This window comes from Ictidomys tridecemlineatus, chromosome 7 (assembly GCF_052094955.1).
Source record: "Ictidomys tridecemlineatus isolate mIctTri1 chromosome 7, mIctTri1.hap1, whole genome shotgun sequence".
Lineage (NCBI taxonomy): Eukaryota > Metazoa > Chordata > Mammalia > Rodentia > Sciuridae > Ictidomys > Ictidomys tridecemlineatus.
This window is the reverse complement of record NC_135483.1, coordinates 75,233,458-75,254,703: the sequence shown is the minus strand read 5'-3', so window position 1 is coordinate 75,254,703 and position 21,246 is coordinate 75,233,458. Positions and strand designations below refer to the sequence as shown.

At 39.5% G+C, this 21,246-nt stretch overlaps 1 pseudogene; it reads right to left on the bottom strand.

The window, feature by feature from the left end:
• Positions 1-454: 454 nt before the first annotated feature.
• LOC144365703 (protein LTO1 homolog pseudogene) lies at positions 455-20,778 on the bottom strand (annotated as a pseudogene).
• Between the last annotated feature and the right edge of the window lie 468 nt (positions 20,779-21,246).

The window sequence follows — 21,246 nt, the reverse complement described above, 5'->3', positions numbered from 1 at the left end:
TCCTCCTCCTCCTTCTTCTTCTTCTCTCTCTCTCTCTCTCTCTCTCTCTCTCTCTCTCTCCTTCCTCCCTCCCTCCCTTCCTTCCTTCCTTCCTTTCTACTAGGGGTTGAACCCAGTGGCGCTTCACCACTGGGCTATATCCCCAGACCTTTTTTTTTTTTTTTTTTTTTTTTTAAAAGAGAGAGTGAGAGAGGAGAGAGAGAGAGAGAGGAGAGAATTTTTTTTTAATATTTATTTTTTAGTTCTCGGCGGACACAACATCTTTGTTGGTATGTGGTGCTGAGGATGGAACCCAGGCCGCACGCATGCCAGGCGAGTGCCCTACCGCTTGAGCCACATCCCCAGCCCCCCAGACCTTTTTTTATTTTTCCCTCCCATCAATTTTTCCTTTAATCACATTCTTAGCATGCAGACATCTATCCCTTGGGGTTTTATCTGCAGCTATCTGTCATCTTCAAAATGAAAGTCCAGAACCTTCTGCATGCATTTTGAAGTAAGGTCGAACGTTTAGTAATGAACACAGCAGCTTCAACTTTGCTCTGATTCTCTCTGGGTCTTGTTGGAGTTTGTCATAAGCAGGCTCGCTTCATATTATTTTCACATATTCCTGTAGGGGAACTTCGGAATCATTCCCATCAGTGACGCCAAGGCCTGCATCTCCTGCTGTCCCTGAAATGCTTCTGCGCAAAAGTGAAGCCTGGGTAGCACCTGATCTCAGATCCCATTCTGGCTCCATGCAACACGCCTGGCTGTTTTCCTTCAATTCTACCCCATCTGCCATCGTCTTCGTAGCAATCCGGATACCCTTCCGGATGGAATCTCTCATCCAGCATCACGATGGCATGGAACAAGTCAGCCCTCCGGGTCACCACCCCTTGCCCTGCGGCCTCCTGATGCTGCAAGGCTCAGGCAAGAACGCCCCGCTTCTGAGGACGCCAAGCTCACTTCCCCAGACCTTTTCTTCTTTTTTTGATTTTTGAGGCAGGTCTCACTAAATTGACCTCGTGATCCTTCTGCCTTAGCCTCCCAAGTCGCTGTAATTACAGGTGTGCACCACTGTGCCCAGCTCAGGTGGCAGCTGGATGACCAAAGCCTTCTCAGATCATCTTCTCTAAAGTTGCTGCCTATATAACCAGTGGCATCGGGTAGTCCCTTTATGTTTTTCTCCCAAGCATTTCTCCTCTAATAACACACTATTTTTCTTGTTTTTATGTTTCTTACCTGTTCTTCCTTAGCTAGATTATAAGTGCCACTAAAGCAAGAGTTTTTGCCTGTTTTGTTCCCTGTGTCTCAATCCACTTCTTGAGCATCTTCTGTCACATTAAAATGTTTGTTTGGTGGATGTGTGAATGGGCTTTGGGGTTGGTAAACCTGATGAGAATTCTGCATATGTAACCTAAGGAAGGTAAGTGCACTTCTCTGGGGTGAAGCTTGTTGATTTATATATATATATATATATATATATATATATATATATATATATATATATATATAGATAGATAGATAGATAGATTAATGTATACTATATAGATTAATGTATAAAGATTTATTGTGTGTTGAGGAATAAATTCCATAATTGTATACATTTAATATTTTTTCTTTTTTTGTACCAGGGATTGAACCCAGGGGCACTTAATCACTAAGCCACAACCCCAGCCCTTTTTTGTATTTTATTTAGAGACTTTTTTGTATTTTATTTAGACCCTTCTTATAAGTTGCTGAGGGCCTTGCTAAGCTGCTGAGGCTGGCTTTGAACTCATGATCCTCCTGTCAGCCTCCCAAGCCTCTGGGATTATTGACATGCACCACCATGCCCAGCCTCTAATTGTATATAAAGTACATAGTATTGAGTTCAAAAATTGTAGTTGTATGTTTGTCCTTACCCATCTGAATCTTCGTTTAATATTATTCTCACATATTCTGTAGATTTCTTTCTTTATTTGCAGCACTGAGGATTGAACCCAGGGCAGGTATTCCACCACTAAGCAACATCTCTATTCCTTTTTTATTTTTTTAATATTTATTTTTTAGTTGTAGGTGGACACAATGCTTTTATTTTATTTTTAGGTGGTTCTGAAGATCAAATCCACTGCCTCAGGCTAGGTGGGCCATAACCCCAGACCTTATTTTTATCTTTTAAAATTCATGGTCGCACTCTTTTGCCCAGGCTGGCCTCAAACTTGCAATTCTCTTGCCTCAGCATCCTAACAAGCTGAAATTATAGGCATATGCCACGGTGCCTGGATTAATGTGTATTTCTTTTTTCTTTTTCTTTTTGGTACATGGGATTTAACCCAGGGGCTCTTTACCACATCTTCAACCCTTTTTATGTTTTTTTGAGGCAGAGTCTCACTGAGTTGCTTAGGGCCTCACTAAGTGGCTGAGGCTGGCTTTGAACTCACAATCCTCCTGCCTCAGTCTCCCCACTCACTGGGATTATAGGCATGTACCACTGCATCTGGCTCTATGTGTATTTTCAAGTTTTTTTCCTCCTAGAAAATGTTATCACTATTCACAATTAAATATCTGTAGTCTGTAAAAATTCTGACATTTCAACCAAGGTTGCTTTGGGCTAAACAAAGTATGTTTCATTTCCTCATATGAGTCATAACAAAGGTAATTTTTAGGAATTAATTGCTTTTGATGTTTAATATTAGTGAAAAAAGGTAAACATCATTAATTTTAGATGTTCTCTCCCTTTACTGCTAAGACTGATGGCAGCTTTGAACCTTAAAATAAAATTAGTTTTCTCCATACCAGTTGATATTCTAATCATCAGTCAGTAATGCATTAATATTCATGCTGTTGCACATATCCATTTTGCCTCAAATTTTAAAAACAAACTTTATTGTGAATAATAAAGGTTTGGGGGAGCATAATGCTATTCTAGTGCTGTAGAGTGCTCCAAAATAATATGCTCAAATTTAAAATAATTCATTTCATTTATATTTCCATATACTTTTAATAAAATTCTCCTGATATCTCAAAATAAATAAAAAGTAAAAAGGGTTGGGAATGGCCGGGCATGGTGGCACACGCCTGTAATCTCGGTGGCTTTGGAGGCTGAGGAAGGAGGATCATGAGTTAAAAGCCAGCTTCAGCAATAGCAAGGCATTAGGCAACTCAGTGAAACCCTGTCTCTAAGTAAAATACAAAATAGGACTGGGGATGTGGCTCAGTGGTTGAGTGCCCCTGAGTTCAATCCCCAGCATAAAAAAAAAAAAAAAAAAAAAAACAAGAACAAAAACAAAACAAAATAAAAAATGGTTGGGGATAAAAAACATAAAGCTGAAGGCATATTTCCTCTGAACAGCATCCTTCCCTGTGTTCCTTATCTCAACTAAGGGCATGGTTATAAAGTTAGCAGCTAGTGATCAACTGGAGGTGCTCTTCCTCTTTCTCCATCTTGTGGACAATTGGTCAGGAAGAAAGATTGATATTTACCAGGAAAATATCTCTTAGATACATTCCTATTTCCTTAGGTAAATTCCATTTGTTATTTCCTATGAAAATCAGGTTGAAGACAATCTGGTCATTGACCCTCTAGCTTTGATCCCTGGCAATCTGTTCTCCACTCTGTGATCTGTGTGTTTTGGGCTACTCAGACACCCAGTTGTTATATACTCTAGTTCAAGTTCCTTAATACAGTTTGGACTATCTGATGTACCATCCAATTAGATGAGGAGCCAGAGAGAAGGCCTTGTCTAGTGCAGAGAAATACCCAGGGCCACTTCCAGGGTCACTGCATGGTTAGAATAAAGGTGACTGTTCCCAAAGGACAAGCTACCTGGGGACAAGGTTGGGTCAGGTAGAGGGTGGGATCATACAAAGCCAGAACAGGATGAATGAAAAAAAAAAATCAGAGACAGTGTTTAGAAGGAGACAAGAGGAGAGACTCCAGATGGACTAGGCTCTTTTAAACATTTCCTTTTTGGGTCAGGTACATGGTGATGCACAACTGCAATCCCAGCAATTTGGGAGGTGAGGCAGGAGGATCTCAGGTGGCTTTGTGGTAAGGCACCTCTGGGTCAGTTCCCAGTATCCAATGTATTTTTCCTTTTGGGGGCATATAATACATACGTAAGATGTAATTTGCCAATTTATAGTGAAGGAAAGGGTTGCGTAGTGATCATGTCCCTCTCTCTTTCTAAATAAATAAGGTGTTTTCCCTGAATCCAGGTACCAGCCTTTCAAGTGCTAGTTATACCAAAACCAACCTGCTCAGATGTCTTTGTGTGTGGATGTGAGCTGTTCTCTCTGCCAGGATGCTCTGAGGAATTGCCTTTTTCTGACTTAGGCTTAAGGCTAACGCTTTCTGTTAAGGATGCTCTGTACCTCCCACAACCCTTTAGTTCCCAAATGGAAAATCACTCATCCTTCTGTGAATACATACCCATCTGTCACGGCCTGTCACCTGATTTGCCTCCTTGCACTTTGGTTTTCTTTCTATGGATAGCCTCACTGCATAACATCCTGGAAGGCTTTTTACCTATCTCCTTGCATAGGGTCTGATATGTAGTAGATGTTTACAAATGCAAATTTGTAAGATCCTTACAAATTTTCAGTGCATTTAAAAGTCAAATATAACCTTAATTTATATTAACCAAATTAATGTATTAATTTACAAGTTAAATATAACCTTAATTTATATTAAACAAATACAACCAAATTTAACCTTAATTTTTCTTCATGTGATGAAATGGAAGAAAAGAGAGTGATTCCTTCTAAAGGCTTCTGTGAAAAATATATAAATTGATTTTACACAAAAAAGTGGGGTTTTTTTGTTTGTTTGTTTTATATTTTGGGTACTGGGGATTCTACCACTGAGCTACCTCTCCAACCCTTTTTATTTTTTTATTTTGAGACAGGGTCTTACTTGCTGAAGCTGGCTTCAAACTTGTGATTCTACTGCCTCAGCCTCCCAAATTGCTGTGATTACAGATGGGCCCACCAAGCCCAGCCCTATGTTTTCTTTTAGGATTTTAAAATTTTAGCTCATACCTTTCATTCTTTGATCCATGTTTGAGTTAATTTTTGTAGATGGTATTAGGCAATGATCCCCATTTAGTTTCTTACTTGTGGTTATTCCGTTTTCCCAGGATGATTTATCTAAAAAACTTTGCTCTCTCCATTGAATTGTCTTGGTATCCTTGTAAAAACCCATTGGCCATGTATTTGAAGATTTATGTCTAGGATTCCTGTTCTATGACGCCGGTCTCTTTATCTAGTGCTACAATGTTTTGAGTACTGTAGCTTTGTAGTCAGTTTTGTAATCAGAAGATGTGAGTCTCTGATTTTGTTCCTTTTCATGATTCTTTTTTACCTGTTTGGGGTTCATGTGAATTTTAAGACTGTTTCTCCTTCTATTTATACAATGAAAACCATTTGGGTTTTCATATGGATTGCATTCAATCTGTATATATTGCTTTGCGTAGTATTGCCATTTTTTTTTAGAATTGTCATTTTAACAATATTAAGTCTTTCAATCCATAAATACAGGATGTCTTTCGGTTTATTTATGTCTTCTTAAATTTCACTTAGTAAAGTTTTATAGTGTACAGTGTTCAGTCTTTCATTTCCTTGGTTAAATTTACTCCTAAATATTTTATTCTTTTGATTCCATGATAAATGGAATTGAATTTTAGATTTCCTTGCCAGATTACGCATTGTTGGTATGTAGAAATGCAACTGATTATTGTGCATTGGTTTTGTATTCTGCAATATTGACCTGTTATATGTAATTTCTTTTATTTAATAGTGTATTCAGATAATTTATATTTTGTTTTTTAATGTTATTTTTATTATTTTTCTCTCTTACCTGTTTCCCCCTTTTTTGTGTGTTTTTTCTCCCTTCTTTTGAGTTATTTGAACATTTTTAGCATTTATTTTAAGTTATGTATTGTATTTTTATTATATTATACTTCAAATTTATCTTTAATTATTGGTTGAGGGATTACAAGGTACTTATTTAGGTTGGGTGTGGTGGCACATACCTAAAATCTCAGCTACATGGGAGACTGAGACAAGATGATTGAAAGTTATATGTCAGCCTCTGTAATTTAGTGAGATCTGTCTCAAAATAAAAAAAGTAAAAAGGCTGGAAATATAGCTTAGTGGTAGAGCACCCCTGGATTCAGTTTCTAGTACTGCACACACACAAAAAGGTACATATTTAATTTTGGCAGTCTACTTGAAACAGTATTTTACCAACCCAAGTGAAATGGAGAAACTTTGTCAGTCCTGGGATTGTCCTTACTTCTTGAAGCATTTTTAAAATAGTTGCTTTAATGTCTTTGTCACATAATGATTACATGTGTAATATTTCAGCATTAATATTCTCAGAATGATTTTTTCCATGTAAATTGAGACTTTTATTAATTTTTATATGCTAAGGATATTTTGCATATTTTGTTATAAAAAGCTTTTTGCTTGTTTGTTGAAACTTATGGAATATATATATATATATATATTTATATTTATATATATAATTTTAGCAGGCAATTGACTTGAATGGATTTGGGTACCAATTTTTACGAGTTTCTTGTGGGTTTTGGTTTCAATGTTAGCTCTATTTTTGTGGATTTTGCAGTGTTGTCATATCTGTTCTTTGTATACATCACCCAGCAGCCTATAGTCCATCCAGTAGGTCAATTCTCAAGGTCCTTGGTATGCTGTTTCACATTTGATCCACATATGGATACTTTGGGCACATCATGTGTAAAAATTTATAAACACTTTGATGGAGTTTCTAGCTCGTCTTTCTCTGAAATTTCCTCAGAACTTTCCAGTTTTCTGGTGTCTTTTTTAGGTCATCCTCCTGGAAAACTGTGCTTCTCTTTACCTTCTTTTGCTGCAACCTTCCAGCTACCATGCCTGTGTTCAGAGTCTGGTCATAAGAGGAGAGAGAGAGAGAGAGAGAGAGAGAGAGAGAGAGAGAGAGAGAGAGAGAGAGAGAGAGAGAGACCCAAGGAGCTTTGTCCCAATATCTTAGGTCCTTATATTTCTGAAGTTGCCTGTCCTTCAGAATTTCAGGCATTGGTGAGTCCCTACTCTTGACACAGTCACTAACTACCACTGTCATGTGAGATTGCCTGTGGCCTGGGACATGAGATATTTTTCTCTTACTTGTCTGAGTATTAGGATTTTTCTTTCTCTCTCCTTGAACCAGAACTTGAGGGCTACTTCTGGAGTTTTCTCTATCTCCACCCAGTGTCCTCTTCTGGTTTTGGGCTGCCTTAGTCTCTAGGTTAGGGTATGCCAGAGGAAAAACAGGAAACTCATCATTGGTTTGCAGTGGGGGAAAAAGAGTGGAGTGGATCTATTCCATCTTACCCAGAGCTAGGTCTTTCTTCCTTCATGGTGATTATTTATCATGGCTTGTAGAAAAATGCATGATGAAGAAAGTTTGGACTGGGGTTGTGGCTCAGCATTAGAGTGCTTGCCTAGCATGTGCGAGGCCCTGGGTTTGATCCTCAGCACCACAGAAAAATAAATTAATAAAATAAAAGGTATTGTGTCCAACTACACCTGAAAATAAATTTAAAAAGAGAAAGTTTTCAAGAAAGTATTTATAAAGTAGAAAAAATTTGAAAATTTTATATTATATTAATAATTCTCCTTATAAAAATAATCAGTATAGATCAGCCTCAAACTTTTTTTAATCAAACTTTCCCATTTCAGTCACCTTTTCCATTTTGTTATGGGTTGAATATTATGTCTTCCTCCCCTCCTCAAACTCATATGTTATAAGCCTAGCCCCCGCCATGTGGATAGTATTAGGAGGTGTGGCCTTTGGGAGCTCACCAGGAGAATGGAATTCTCATATATTGCATTAATGTCCTTCTAAAAGAACCACAGAGAGCTTTTTTGCCTTTTGTCTGCCTCGCCAGTGTACATTAAGAATTGAGCAGTCTGCAACAAGAGGGCCCTCACCAGAACCTGACCATGCTAGAACACTGATCTAGGATTTTTCAACCTCCCAAACTGTAAGAAAATAAATTTCTTCTGTTTATAAGTTATCCATTCCTTTTTTTTTTCAACAGCCAATCACCTAAACAGGCCAGTTTTATTATTTTTTTAAGTTTTTTTTTTTTTTAGTTGTTAACAGACCTTTATTTTATTTATTTATATGTGGTGCTGAGAATCAAACTAGGCAAGCGTGCTACCACTGAGCCACAACCTCAGCCCCTAGCTATCCATTCTATATAGCAGTGATATAGCAGCCCAAGTGGGCAAAGGCTCCTTCACAGAAGTTACTTCTCTAAAGAGCTCCCTGCCCTCACCCACCTCTCAGTGATATGTCTTAAAGCTTAGCCATATTAATCCATTGGATGTACCATACCTTTAACTTATTCACTGTATATTTTAGTTTTGATTTATCTCAGCTTATTAGGCTATTTTCCTGTTTACATATCTAGATGTATAAAATGCAAATCATGTTTTCTCAGAATGAATATTAACATTTGTGTTTTAATTGTCATTGAACCTGCAGCTTCAAATAGTCTGGAGTTTTAATGGTATTTGTTGAGATTCTTAATTTGGTTGCTACACTCTCATATGCTATGTTTTTGAGGGTTAAAAACCACAATCAAAATGCTGGTAAGGCAAGTATCAAATCTCGTTGCTCAAAAACAATATGTTAAATCAGATGAGGGTGGAAATTACTTTTAATTGAATTCCAATAGCTTTCCCAAGAGTATATTTAAAATAATTGGCTACACACACACACACACACACACACACACACACACACACACACACACACATCTATAATAATTCAGTGTTTCCTGTAGCATTGATTTCTATGTAAAAGTGTGCCTGCCACACTATAAATCTTTACTTAAGATATTTTCCCATACAAGGGTTCACTTCTTAGATTATCAAGAATGCACTTTATTGGGCTCCAGTGTAGCCCTACAGGAATTCTCTAGAATCTCCTATATGGAATACTTAATAGGTAGATAAGAGAGATAAACCAAACATGTTTGGAAGAACAAATGAAAGAATAGCAACTACTTAGCAACTGAGAGCCACGAAGGAAGAGTGTATAGATGGGGGCGGGGAGACAGACCCCAGAAAAATCTCTTGAGTGCCATGGTGAATGCCTATAATCCCAGGGACTCAGGAGGCTGAGGCAGGAAGAGGATCGCAAATTTGAGGCCAGCCTCAGAAATGTAGCAAGAACCCATCTCAAAATAAAACAGGGCCAAGGACGTCAACATAAAAATAATAGAGAAAATAAAGAAGGGCTGGGGAGGTAGTTTAGTGGTAGAGTACTCCTGGAAGAAAACTCCAGTGCTACACAAAAAATAACCCCAGAAAATCTGGGGAGATGAGAGCATAGTGAAAGGGCCGGCAGGACTGAAAAATCTTTTAAATCAGCCTAACTCCCACCTCTTCTTCCTTAGATCGTTTTCCTTAGATCTTTTTCACATGCGCTGAAGTTCTCTCCTCCACCCGCCTCAGAATACTATGGAGTCCCTCCCTGGAAATACTGAACAGGAGGCTCTGGACCAGGGTCTGGTGAGGCACTGCAGTAAGAAGTGGAAAAGCTAAAACTGAAATGCTGCAGAAGAATCCTCTAGCGGCCTCCATGGCTCTTTCCCTGAAGGTCTGTTGCCTGGGTTTAAAAACTCTGTGAGTGAGCGTGCCCAGCTGCTCTCTGGAGGACGAGGTCCCCTAAAATGCTTCACAGATTATGGCAACAATTGATCTCCCGATGGAATGAAAATGTCACCTCCCAGTCGCTCTAAATAAAGCTCAAAATCAATATGTGTGTCCAAGCACTTAGAAGCTTCAATAATCTTTTCAGTGCCTTGCTCTTTAAATTTTTTTTTTTTTTTTCCAGTACTGGGATGGAACTCAGGGACTGTCTACCACGGAGTGAAATCCCCAGCCCCTTTTTTATTTTATTATTTTGAGACACGGGCTTGCTAAATTGCCCAGGTTGGCTTCAAACTTGTGATCCTTCTGCATCAGTGCCCTGAGCAGCTGGGATTACAGGTGTATGGTATAGCGCCTGGCTAGTTCATTGTTCTTAAGTATGAATAAATGGCAAAAAATCACAGTACATTTGAGGAAAATGAACAAAAGCAGAGAACTCCCAAAATAGACATCAAGAAAGAATAATGTCAGCGATGCAGGGAAGGTAAGAAAATGGTAACTTAATTATGGTGACCTCAGGGATATTATAGATATTACATGTGTGAAAAAAAGAACAGGGATTATAAAAAGAAGAAGCAGGCACAATGACCTACACACGGCTGTAATCACAGTGATTTGAGAGGGTGAGGCAGGAGGATTCCAAACTCTAGGCCAGTTTTAGAAACTTAGCAAGAACTTGTCTCAAAATTTAAAAAATAAAAATAAAAAGAGCATGGAAGGTGGAAGGAGACCTCATTGTTATACAAAATACATGTATGAAGATGTGAGAAAAAAAATAGCACCACCTTAGATTGGGTAGAGAGAAGTGATGGGAGGGGAGGGACAGGGAGGGGGAAAGGAAGGATAGTAGAATTAAACAGACATTATTATTGCTGTGTGTATATATGTGACTGCATGACCAATGTGATTCTGCAACCTGTACACTCAGAAAAATGAGAAATTGTATCCCATCTGATCCAAATGTATGAATGTCAAGGTCATTGTACTGTCATGTGTAACCAATTAAAACAAATAAAAAAATAAAAAAAAAACTAAAACATAATGTCATACTCTTCTAAAATTTTTCTTCAACAGAAAAAATTGATTAATAATACTATTAATCATGTTTTTCTTATGTTTTATGTTAAAATTAAAATGAATAAGTTAAATTTAACATAAATGGGATTAGTCTTCTAAGTATTGTTTCTTAAATAAATTAATTAAAAATTACAGCTGATGCCAAACTAATATCACCTTTTGCTTTTAGTTGTTAAAGAAATAGGATGCTGCTTTTTTTTTTTTTAAATTTGACTCCTTCTTTAAAATGGGCTTTAAAACTAATTAATAAAAAGTTATTGACAGTGATGGTGGATCCACTTTCTGTATCTAATGTACCCATTATCATAAATAGTTTTTGTTGAAAAACCTTATGCTTTTTCATCAATAGTTGCTATTTATAATAATAAATTATATATAATAGAAAAAAATAAAAAGAGCTGAGGATATGGTTCTGGGTTCAATCCCCAGTACTAAAAAAAAGAAAAAGAAAAAAAAAAGAGAGAGAAAGTATTCTCAGAATGATTCAATCTGATGTTACAGATGAAAAAAAATCAATACGTATTGGGATATAGCTGAAGAAATCTCATAAGATATTTAAGGAGATGTAAAAAATGGAGAAAAATAAGAACATCTCTAAGTTTTATTCATAAAACCAAGGAGAGAGAGTTGTTGGTTATGCAGTGAGCAGGGCTAAATTATTCCCTCTTGCTTTTAAAAAGATCACTAAGATCATTTTCTGTTGCAAAATGCCTGACTTTGCTCATGCAGAGATAGTTTCACAAATGAAAGATGATTAAAGTTCTTACGGGAGCTTATCAACTCTCTCTAACCTTCAAATTAGCTTACTTACTTTTTGGCAGGAATATCTTGATACAGGGATCAGAAGGAACCTTAGATGTAGTTACCTAGCAACGTGTTTTATATTATAATGAGGTTAAGTAAGTTTGCCCAGAAACCAAACTATATCAAGAACAGACACCTGGCTGGGATTAAGCAAGATTCATTAACTTAAAAGATCCCATAAATCAATGTTGTCTTCTTAGGTGTAAATAACTATAAGACTTCAGAGAAGATAAATACTGCTGATGATGTGAGCCTTGACTGTATTTGAAACCCTCTCCATGGCTGACTGTGTTTGCTGTTTTCTCATTATATTTGATCCATCTGTTGTTCACTCCTGTCTTTCCTCTTCAGATACATGTGCTAGATTGCAAAGTCTACTCCTAAATATCTCTGGCTTGCTGATTTATGCTTGCCTTCACCTTCTTCTGACTCATGGTACCATCGATTCTCATTTACCATATTCTTGTCCATATCCATAATATGACTGGGATGTTTGATTTAAAAAATCAGTCCACAGCCTGGGACTGTAGTTTGTTGGCAGAGCACCTGCTAGGTCCTGGCTTCAGTCCCCAGCATGGCAAAAGGAAAAAAATAAAAAAAATAAAATGTGAACTACTCTAAATTGGCTTAGGCTTTTATGTCCCCATTTCTTTGGACTCTACTGTGAAACATACTTCTCAAATTCTTAAAGTTTAGTGTAAGACAAGTGTGTAGCCAGAAGGTTAAGTCTGATAAATTGGGAAGGATTCTGGGACTGGGATTGTGGCTCAGTGGTAGACTGCCTAGCACATGTGAGGCACAGGTTTGATCCTAAGCACCACATAAAAATTAATAAATAAAAATAATAGTAGATGGAGGATTCATTAAGGAAGTGGTGATCTTTTATTTAGTTAGTTACTGAGGATTGAACCCAGGGGCCCTCGACCACTAAGCCACATCCCCAGCTCTATTTTGTGTTTTATTTAAAGACAGGGTCTAACTGAGTTGCTTAGTGCCTCATTTTCGCTGAGGCTGGCTTTGAACTCACAATCCTCCTGCTTCAGCCTCTTGAGCTGCTGAAATTACAGGTGTGTGCTACTGCACCCGACTATCTCCAGCCCTTTTTATTTTTTTATTTAAGACAGAAACTCCCTAAGTTTCTTAGGGCTTCACCAATTTGCTAAGGCTGGTTTTGAATTTGCAATCCTTCGGAGCCATGTGGCAGCAATGATGATCTTGTTCATTATCTATGTGCCCTGGAACACGTATTTCCTGTGCATGGTTGAGGAAGGATTCTCCCCTCTGGTTCAGCTGTCAGGACTGTCTTGTCTATACAGTCAGGCAGGAATGGCCTGTGGTTTGCCTTTTTCTCTGTCATTTTCACACCAATGGGAGCAATTAGTTGTTCCATGTTTGAGAGATTAGGTGGAGGACGTGGCCATATACACTTGCTGAAAATACAAAATTTGGGTCATTATTTGATCATTTTCAGTGATCTAATGTTTTTACTAATGGAGTGATCTAGTGTGCTTATTATGAAGTAATGTTTTTTTTTTTTTTTTTTTTTTTTTAGTGCTAGTAGGGATTGAACCCAGGACCTTGTTCATGGTAAGCAAGCACTGTGTGAGATCAGGCAATGTGAGCAGAGACCAAAGGAGGCAGATTTAAAAAGGCTGCTGAGGAACGAGGCTTTATTTGAGAGATCACTCCCGGACAGAAATCAATCAGACCTACAGAGTGGACAGGAGGAGGGTCAGAGGAGAAACCTCGTGGGAGCTGGACTTTTATGGGGCTTAGGCAGGAAGGGAAGGGCTTGGGACAGGAAAAGGTGTTTTTAGAGTCCCTTGTCCTGCTGGAGTTGGTTAGGGGAGCTGGCTGAACTCCAGGATTGGTCAGAAGACCCTGCTGATTGACAGGTGTTAGTCAGGAGATCCCAGTGTTTCCCTCTGCTCCTGATTGACTTTGCTTTCCAGCCGGGGCTGCTTTGTTCTAAGTCACTGCCACTGACCTGACACACTGTACTACTGAGCTACATCCCCAGCCTTAATGTTGACTTCTTAATCAGAAATTTTATTGAGATTGAAATAATGTATACCAAAAAGTTAAGAATAGTTTATTCTGATGACTATAATTATATGTCACATATATATGTAAAAGATATATCATATATATTTTATATGATATATATATATATATATATATATATTACTGCCATAAAGAGCACATATTATGATTATTATTATTTTCGGTATAGGGGTACTCTGTCACTAAGTTACATCCCCAGCCCTTTTTTTAAAAAAAATAACTAATTTTATAGTAGAATGCATTTTGACATATAGTACACAAAGGGAGTACAATTTTTTATTCCTCTGGCATCCCTAGCCCTTTTTATTTTTTGTTTTGAGAAAGGATCTCACTAAATTACCCAAGTTGGCCTTGAACTTGTGATCTTCCTGCCTTAGCCTTTTGGGTTTGCATGTACCACTGATCCCAGCGTGTTTTTGACCAAAAAAAAAAAAAAAAAGTATATTAGAAAAACAAGTGTTTGATTTTTTTTCACTTTTTACTTGGAAATATTTCCAGCCATTCAAAAACGTTGAAAAAATATTACAGAAGATTTGAGTGTATTATCAGATTCTCTTGCCTTCTTCCATCCATAGTAATAGTACTACATGTTTCTCAGAATCATTTTGAGACTTGTAGACATTGTTAGATAGATTAGGAAATTGAAAAACCCAAAGATCGTGCAGCCTGGGAAAAGGGACTGAAAAAGAAAGACATACATTGATAGCTTTCATCTCTTTCAAGATAAATCCTTTTTAAAGATGCTGGCCACAGATGGGAAGAAAGCGCTTTATCAAACCTAGAATGATAGTCTCTGGGAAACATTAATCTCTTCCAAGGTAAATCCTCTCCAGGTGCTGGCCACTGACCCCCAAACCAAAACCCAAACCCAAACCCAAACCAAAACAAACAAGCAAACAAAAAAAAACCCCCCAAACTCCTAAGTGCCCAAACTGACACTCACTATACCTCTCAGTATAACCTCCATAAGCCCAAACTCCTCCTTTGGCCAGTGGCTCATTTTCTACCAGGAGAGTGGGTCCATTCCCGTGTAAGGGACTGGTGAAACATCGGGGGAAGAGACCACAAGAGACTGGCTTCATGCAAAAAGTATAAGGGGATTTTTATTGAGGACCCCGATTCAGCACACTGAGACTCTAGACTCACTCAAGAAGCGAGAGCAGCCCAGAGCCCAGAGCAGGGGTTGAACAATGCTTAAGTACACCTTTTGGGGAGGATGGGGGGGGGTGTTGGGGGGGGGGAGAGGTGGGGGTGGGGGGGGCTTTGCATACATCACAGTCTCCTTTAACAAATCACCTTACACGGTGGGAAAATCAAACAATAATTCTTAGACTTGATTAGTACATTAATTGGCGGCAACAGGGCTGGCTGGAGTGAAAGGTCTTTCCTGAGGAGGGGGTTACATTTAAACTGATTGGTTCGGACCCTGAATATCTACGCGACAAGCTGCACAGGGTCTTGAACGCTTAAGTGAGAAGTTGCACAGGACCCCAGGCCATAATTCAACTAAATGGCCAGTAGGGCCTTGTCCTAACTGCCTCAGGAATTCAACCCATGCTTTGCAGTTTAGAAGCAGGTTTACAATGTCTGGTCCTTTACATTTTAACTCAGGCTTTGCAGCTTAGAAACTTTACCCTTTCACCCGTGGGTATAATCCTGTTTTGGAATAAGAGGCTGAGATGATCTGTGAAGTTTGCATCCAGCCTAGTCCCTTTGTGCTAACAGACATAATGCCCCTTTACTTTAAAGCACTTTAGTGCATGTTACATACATACTCCTGCGTGAGTGAGGAATAGACATAAACATCAGGAAATCAACTCTGACTCAGTGCTGCCTTTCAACCCACAGACCTCTTCAAAAACCTCCAGTTGCCCTGAGGATATTCTTTGTGATCTTCTCTAGGATCTCTTGTTGCATGTAGCTGTCACCTCCTTTTATTTTCCTTTTAAGCAGGGCAGTTACATTTTCCTTGTCTTTTATGGTCTTGTCATTTTTGAGGAGTAGAAGCTGGTTGCTGATGCTGCCTCATTGATTGGATTGAGGTGACACATCACAGGGGGGACATTTTAGGTACAGGTGTTGCCAGTTCACTTTGCTTTGCACCTTTGCTTTAAAGTCTGTTTAGATGTGAGCAGTGCTTCTGAGGGGGTGAGATGGGCAGTTCTTGTCCCCTTCTCCCCATTCTTCCACCCTGGGGCAAAAGTGAGAGGTGAATTTGGAAGGAGAATGTGGGGCAGAGAATGTGTGCCATTTGGTAGGGTGGGACCAAATTTGAATTTGAATTTTGTCAGGTAAAATGAAAGTGACTCCAGGGAAGTAGGAGTGCCATCCATGAAAAAGGGCCATCAGCATTCAAGGCAGAGTGGCATGAGAGTGCATTAGTTCTTATTAGTTCTCATTGATTTTTGATAAATTAAAAGTTAATGCATCTTGGTGGCCTGGCATCTACTTCTTCAACAGTTTCTATTCAATAGCACAAAAAAACATCTCTCACCCCTTTGCTTATCAGAGGCTCCCCTGTGAAGCAAAAACCTGACATCCTTTCTTTTATTTACAGCACTGAGGATCCAGGCCAGGGATTGGGTGCACTACCACTGAGCTACATGCCAGTCCTTTCCATTTTTTTTTTTTTTTAAATTTTGAGACAGGGTCTTGCTAAGTTGTTCAGGTTGGACTTGAACTTGTGATCCTAGTGTCTCAACCTCCCCAGTTGCTTGGAATTAAAGATGTACATGACTGAGCCTGGCTAACATCCTCTGTTTAAATGCAAGAATTCCAGCCAAACTAGCTAAATAAGTATTCGTATTTTAACAAGCTTCCCAGGTGACTCATGCACATTCAACTTTAAGAAGCACTGCTCTGAGAACATAAAACCTCATTTTATTCATTCATTCATTTAAAAAAAATATGAATGCCTACCACGTGGGAGCCTAGGAGAGAAGGAGTTTGCTTTTTTATTTTTATTTTCTAGTCTTGGGTGGTACATATTTGATTTTTTTTTTGTACTAGCGTTTTAACCCAAGATTGCTTTACCATAGAGCTATATGCCCAGTCCTTGTTATTTATTTTTATTCTGAGACTGTTGTAGGGACAAATGAGGCAAGGCACCGAAGATAGCAGGAAATAGTTTTATTTGGCTGCAGACAGGTTCAGAGGGCACAGATTTTGCTGTAATCAATCAACCCCGAGTTCAGGGAGTTTCAGAGTTTTATACCCAGCATGTAAGGGGAGGGGCTCAGAAGTTCACAGTCTGCAGAAGTTCACATAAAAGCAGCTTTTTCTTTCACTGTTCTGGGTAAGTTAACTCTTCAAGGACAACATCTGAGAAGGGGAGAGCTTCTTCTCCCCTTTCTTTCCTCCCCCTGCCAGCTATTACCATGAAGCCCATTTGTAACTTATCTTAAAAATGTAGACATCTCTGTGAAGCCCAGCTCAAGGCCAGAGGCCTTGTTTGCACATTTCTTCAAAGTACTATACTGGATGCATGTTTGTGAAAAACTAGTAAGGAGGTGTCCAGTACCTGAAGTGTGGGTATCTTCGACGCTAGTGGCCAAGTAAAACAGGGCAACATGAAAATAGGAAGTTTATCTACATTGGACTCTTTCGCAGAGACTCTTTTGCTGACAGTCCTAAAATCAGCCATGGTGAAGAGGGCTTTTCTGTGGAGAAAGGGGATACCACTTCAAGACTGGGTCTCACAAAGTTGCTGAGAGTCTTGCTAAGTTTCTGAGGCTGTCTTTGGACTTGTGATCCTCCTACTTGAGCCTCATGAGTCACTGGGATTACAGAAATGTGCCACTGTTCCTGTATTTAAATTTTGATCACATTTTATATTTGTCTTTTAATTTTTTAAATTTTTTGGTACCTGTGATTGAACCCAGGGGTACTTAAACACTGAGCCACATCCCTAGCCCTTTTTAAAAAAACTTATTTTTTTGTGACAGGGTCTTGCTAAATTTTTAGGGCCTCTGACTTAGAATTTGTCATCCTCCTGTGTCAGCCTCCTTTAAACTCTAAGTGGAAATCCTCATCCTCAAAGATTCTAATTCAACTGGTCTAGTAGTGATAGCCACATCCCCAGCTCTTTTTATATTTAATTTCGAGCAAGATCTCGATAAGTTGCTTAGGGCCTTGCTAAATTGCTGAGACTGACTTTGAACTCACCATCCTCCTGCCTCAGCCTCCTGAGCTGCTGAGATTGCAGGCGTGTACCACTACACCCCATGTGGCCTCTTTTTTCCAAAACTCTTCCTCTGTCAGCCTAAAAAGAAACTCAGAGAGACAGCTTATCCAGAACAAATGGTTTATTGGAGAATAACAGGCGATGGCAACATGGGCTGTGTGTGCTATGATGGATGAGAGGCATATGTGAGTGAATTGGGGGGAAAAGGGAGACTTTTAAAGGTGAGAAATACACATAAACTTTTTTGAGCAAATCATTGGCTTCAGGGGCATCAGTTTGTTAGTGAAGATGCCGCTGCTAGGTAAGTGTCCTTGTATAGTATGGTTATCTGGCATGAGGAATTTTCCTTGTTAAGGCCTGTTCCAGGTACCTGTGCAGAATGTGTGGAAATTTATTGCTATGATGCCTCTTGACTCCTTCTTCATGGCCCCTCCATTTGTTAGGGATTGACATAAGTGACTTTATTTTGGTGCCAGCCACTTTCACATCGCTGTTTTATTCCCATTCCCACACCCTTGCCATGGATAAGAAATCGACCTTTTCAAGTCCTAATTTGAAATATTCACTTTCTGACCATCAGTTCCTGACTTGGGCTCATACTCTGTGGCATGTGAACTCCAGCAGTCCCGTGACCTCATGGGAAACTCATCCTTTAGTTCTACCACATTTTCACTTTCCTTAAATCCTCTCATTGCCTGCCTTACCCAACTTACATTTCAGTGTTTATCATCATAATCCTTCCGTGCAGATACCCCTGATTCCTTGTCTACTTGCTTACTTCTCACCACTCACTTGGTGAACCCCAAACCTGGTTAAATGCCCACCTTCTCTTGGCTCACACTGAACCCATGGTTATAAAACAGGGAAGAAGGAAGGAAAGAAGCAAATAAATATCCCATGTCACGTTGATCCACTGGTCCCCCTTAGAGTCCAGGGGACGCTGTTTAGCAGCCCCAGCCCCATTTTCCTAGTCAATACCTTACCCTCTGAGCTGGGTGGTTACGTCATGTTTTTGTTGTTCTCAGACTTACATTTCTTCCATCTTGTCCTACTTTCAGTGATATCTCTTTCATATTCCTCCAGAAAAAGAGATAAACAGATGGAAAAATAAGTGGGGGTTGAATTTGGTGGTGCTCTACTGATTGAACACCACTACCAACAGACATTTATTTATTTATTTTGAGACGGGACCTCACTAAGTCGCTCAGTCTGACCTTGAACTTGTGATCCTGTCCTAGCATCTCAAGTAGCTAGTATTGTAGAGTCACGTGGCCACTCCTGGCTTCCTTGTAATACTTAAATTGCTTTTTTCCATCTTCAGGATGCCACTCTTCTGGTTATACCCCTTGTACCTTCTCACACTCCTTTGCTGATGTCTCCTTTTTCCTCTACAATGTCATGTTAAAATGTCCAGGACTTATTCCTTGGTCCTCCTTTCCTCTCTATTTGGTACTCCACAGGTTTAAAAACCTCTGGATACTGTTAACCCTCACTTCACCTCCCACCCCATTGCTAACTGGGCTCCTGCCATTGATGGTCTAGGCTGTCCCTGGCACATGCAGGCTATTTCCTCCTCAGACCTCTGTGTTTCCGGTTCTCTCCTGGAATCTTCTTCCTCCAGAGTGCATGGGCCTTGCTTTGTGGCCTCCTTCAAGTCTTTATTTCCTTATGGAGTCTCTTTGATGTCTCTCTTTAAATTGATAACCAACCTTTCTTTTCCTGAACTCTCTCTCCCCCTTTATTGGTTAATTTTCCTTCAAACTTATATTGAGCTCTATAATTTACCTATTTTTTAAGTTGTATTTTATTTCTCCGAATGATAACTAAAGGTTCCAGAGGGGCAGGATTGATTTTTCCATTTTGCTTGTTATTAAGATATAAGGGTGGGCTGGGGATGTGGCTCAAGCGGTAGCGCGCTTTCCTGGCATGCGTGCAGCCCGGGTTCGATCCTCAGCACCACATACCAACGAAGATGTTGTGTCCGCCAAGAACTAGAAAATAAATATTAAAAATTCTCTCTCTCTCTCTCTCTCTCTCACTCTCTCTCTCTCTCTCTCTCTCTCTCTCTCTCTCTCTCTCTCTCTCTCTCCTCTCTCACTCTCTCTTAGAAAAAAAAATATATAAGGGTGATCTGGCTGTGACATCTGTCACCCAGCTGATTGCCAGGGATGATTTGGCTGACCTGGCTGGCTTCTGCCTCCCACTCAGTGTGCATTCCTCCTAAAGCTGCATGTTGTCGAAGAAGACAATCTCTCCCTATAGAGGAGGACCATTCTCCTCCAGGGTATGTGAGTAGCCATGCTCCCCTGCTAGAACCTACAAACAAGCTCTCAAGGTCCATTTTTGCTTGTTATTATATCCCTTGCCCCTAAAAAAAGTGCCTGACAACAAGCAAATACTTGTTAAATGAGTGAATTCCAGAACAGATCTCTAATTAGATACCTCGTTACATCTTGGAAACCAAAATGAGCAGAATTGAATGTACAATGCTCTCTGTCTCTCCTTTAATCTATCTTCCTACTCTCCCTCCATTTACCATTCTCTTCCATGGTACATGTGGCAAAACGGATTCAGAAATGTTAGGTAGCTTTTCTAAAAGTCTTAAAGCTGATACATAAAAGAGCTGGCATTGGATTTCTTGTTTGGCCAAACAGACAGATTCTTTCTATTAATCCAGAATTTCCCCAAGTGCTGTTCCATGAATCGAATTTAGATCTTCCTGGAGAAATTGGTCTTCTAACCACTGGGGTGATGAGAATCCTTGGCTTGGTAGCCTCTGGCCATGTGTTGACAAAGGGCTCTTTGGAAGATAATCCTACTAGATAGAGCAGGGTCTGATGATGAACTACCCTGCTACTGGGTGGTGACATGATGAACATCACCTGAAGCTCATAAGCCATGACAAACTGAGCATGACCAATGAGGAGCTCTGTCACCTGGACATGTGCATGGGTCCTCTCTGTACGGCTTTTGTAGAAGGCACCCATACATAGGTGGATAAAGATGTAGCTGCTAGAAAGGTCTGCAGGTATTTAAGAACACAGGGTACAGCTGGGCATGGTGGCACATGACTGCTAGCCCAGTGGCTCCGGTGGTTGAGGCAGAAGGATCCCAAGTTCAAAGCCAGTCTCAGAAACTTAGCAAGGCCCTGTATCAAAATAAAAAATAGAAGGGTTGAGGATGTGGTCCAGTGGTTAAGCACCCCTGGGTTCACTCCCTGGTACCACCACCCCCCACCCCCCAAAAAAAGGAAAGAAAGAAAATAAATGTCTATAGTACATTTATTGATTAAAAGAAAGCGTTATCGTGGTTGAGTATGGTAGCACATACTTACATACCTATAAACCTAGCTACTCTGGAGGATAAAGCAAGTTCAAGGTTTGTCTTGCTGAGGCCATCTTAAAATGACAAAATGTGGCCTAGTGGTAGAACGTGCCTGCAGTACCCAATAGTAC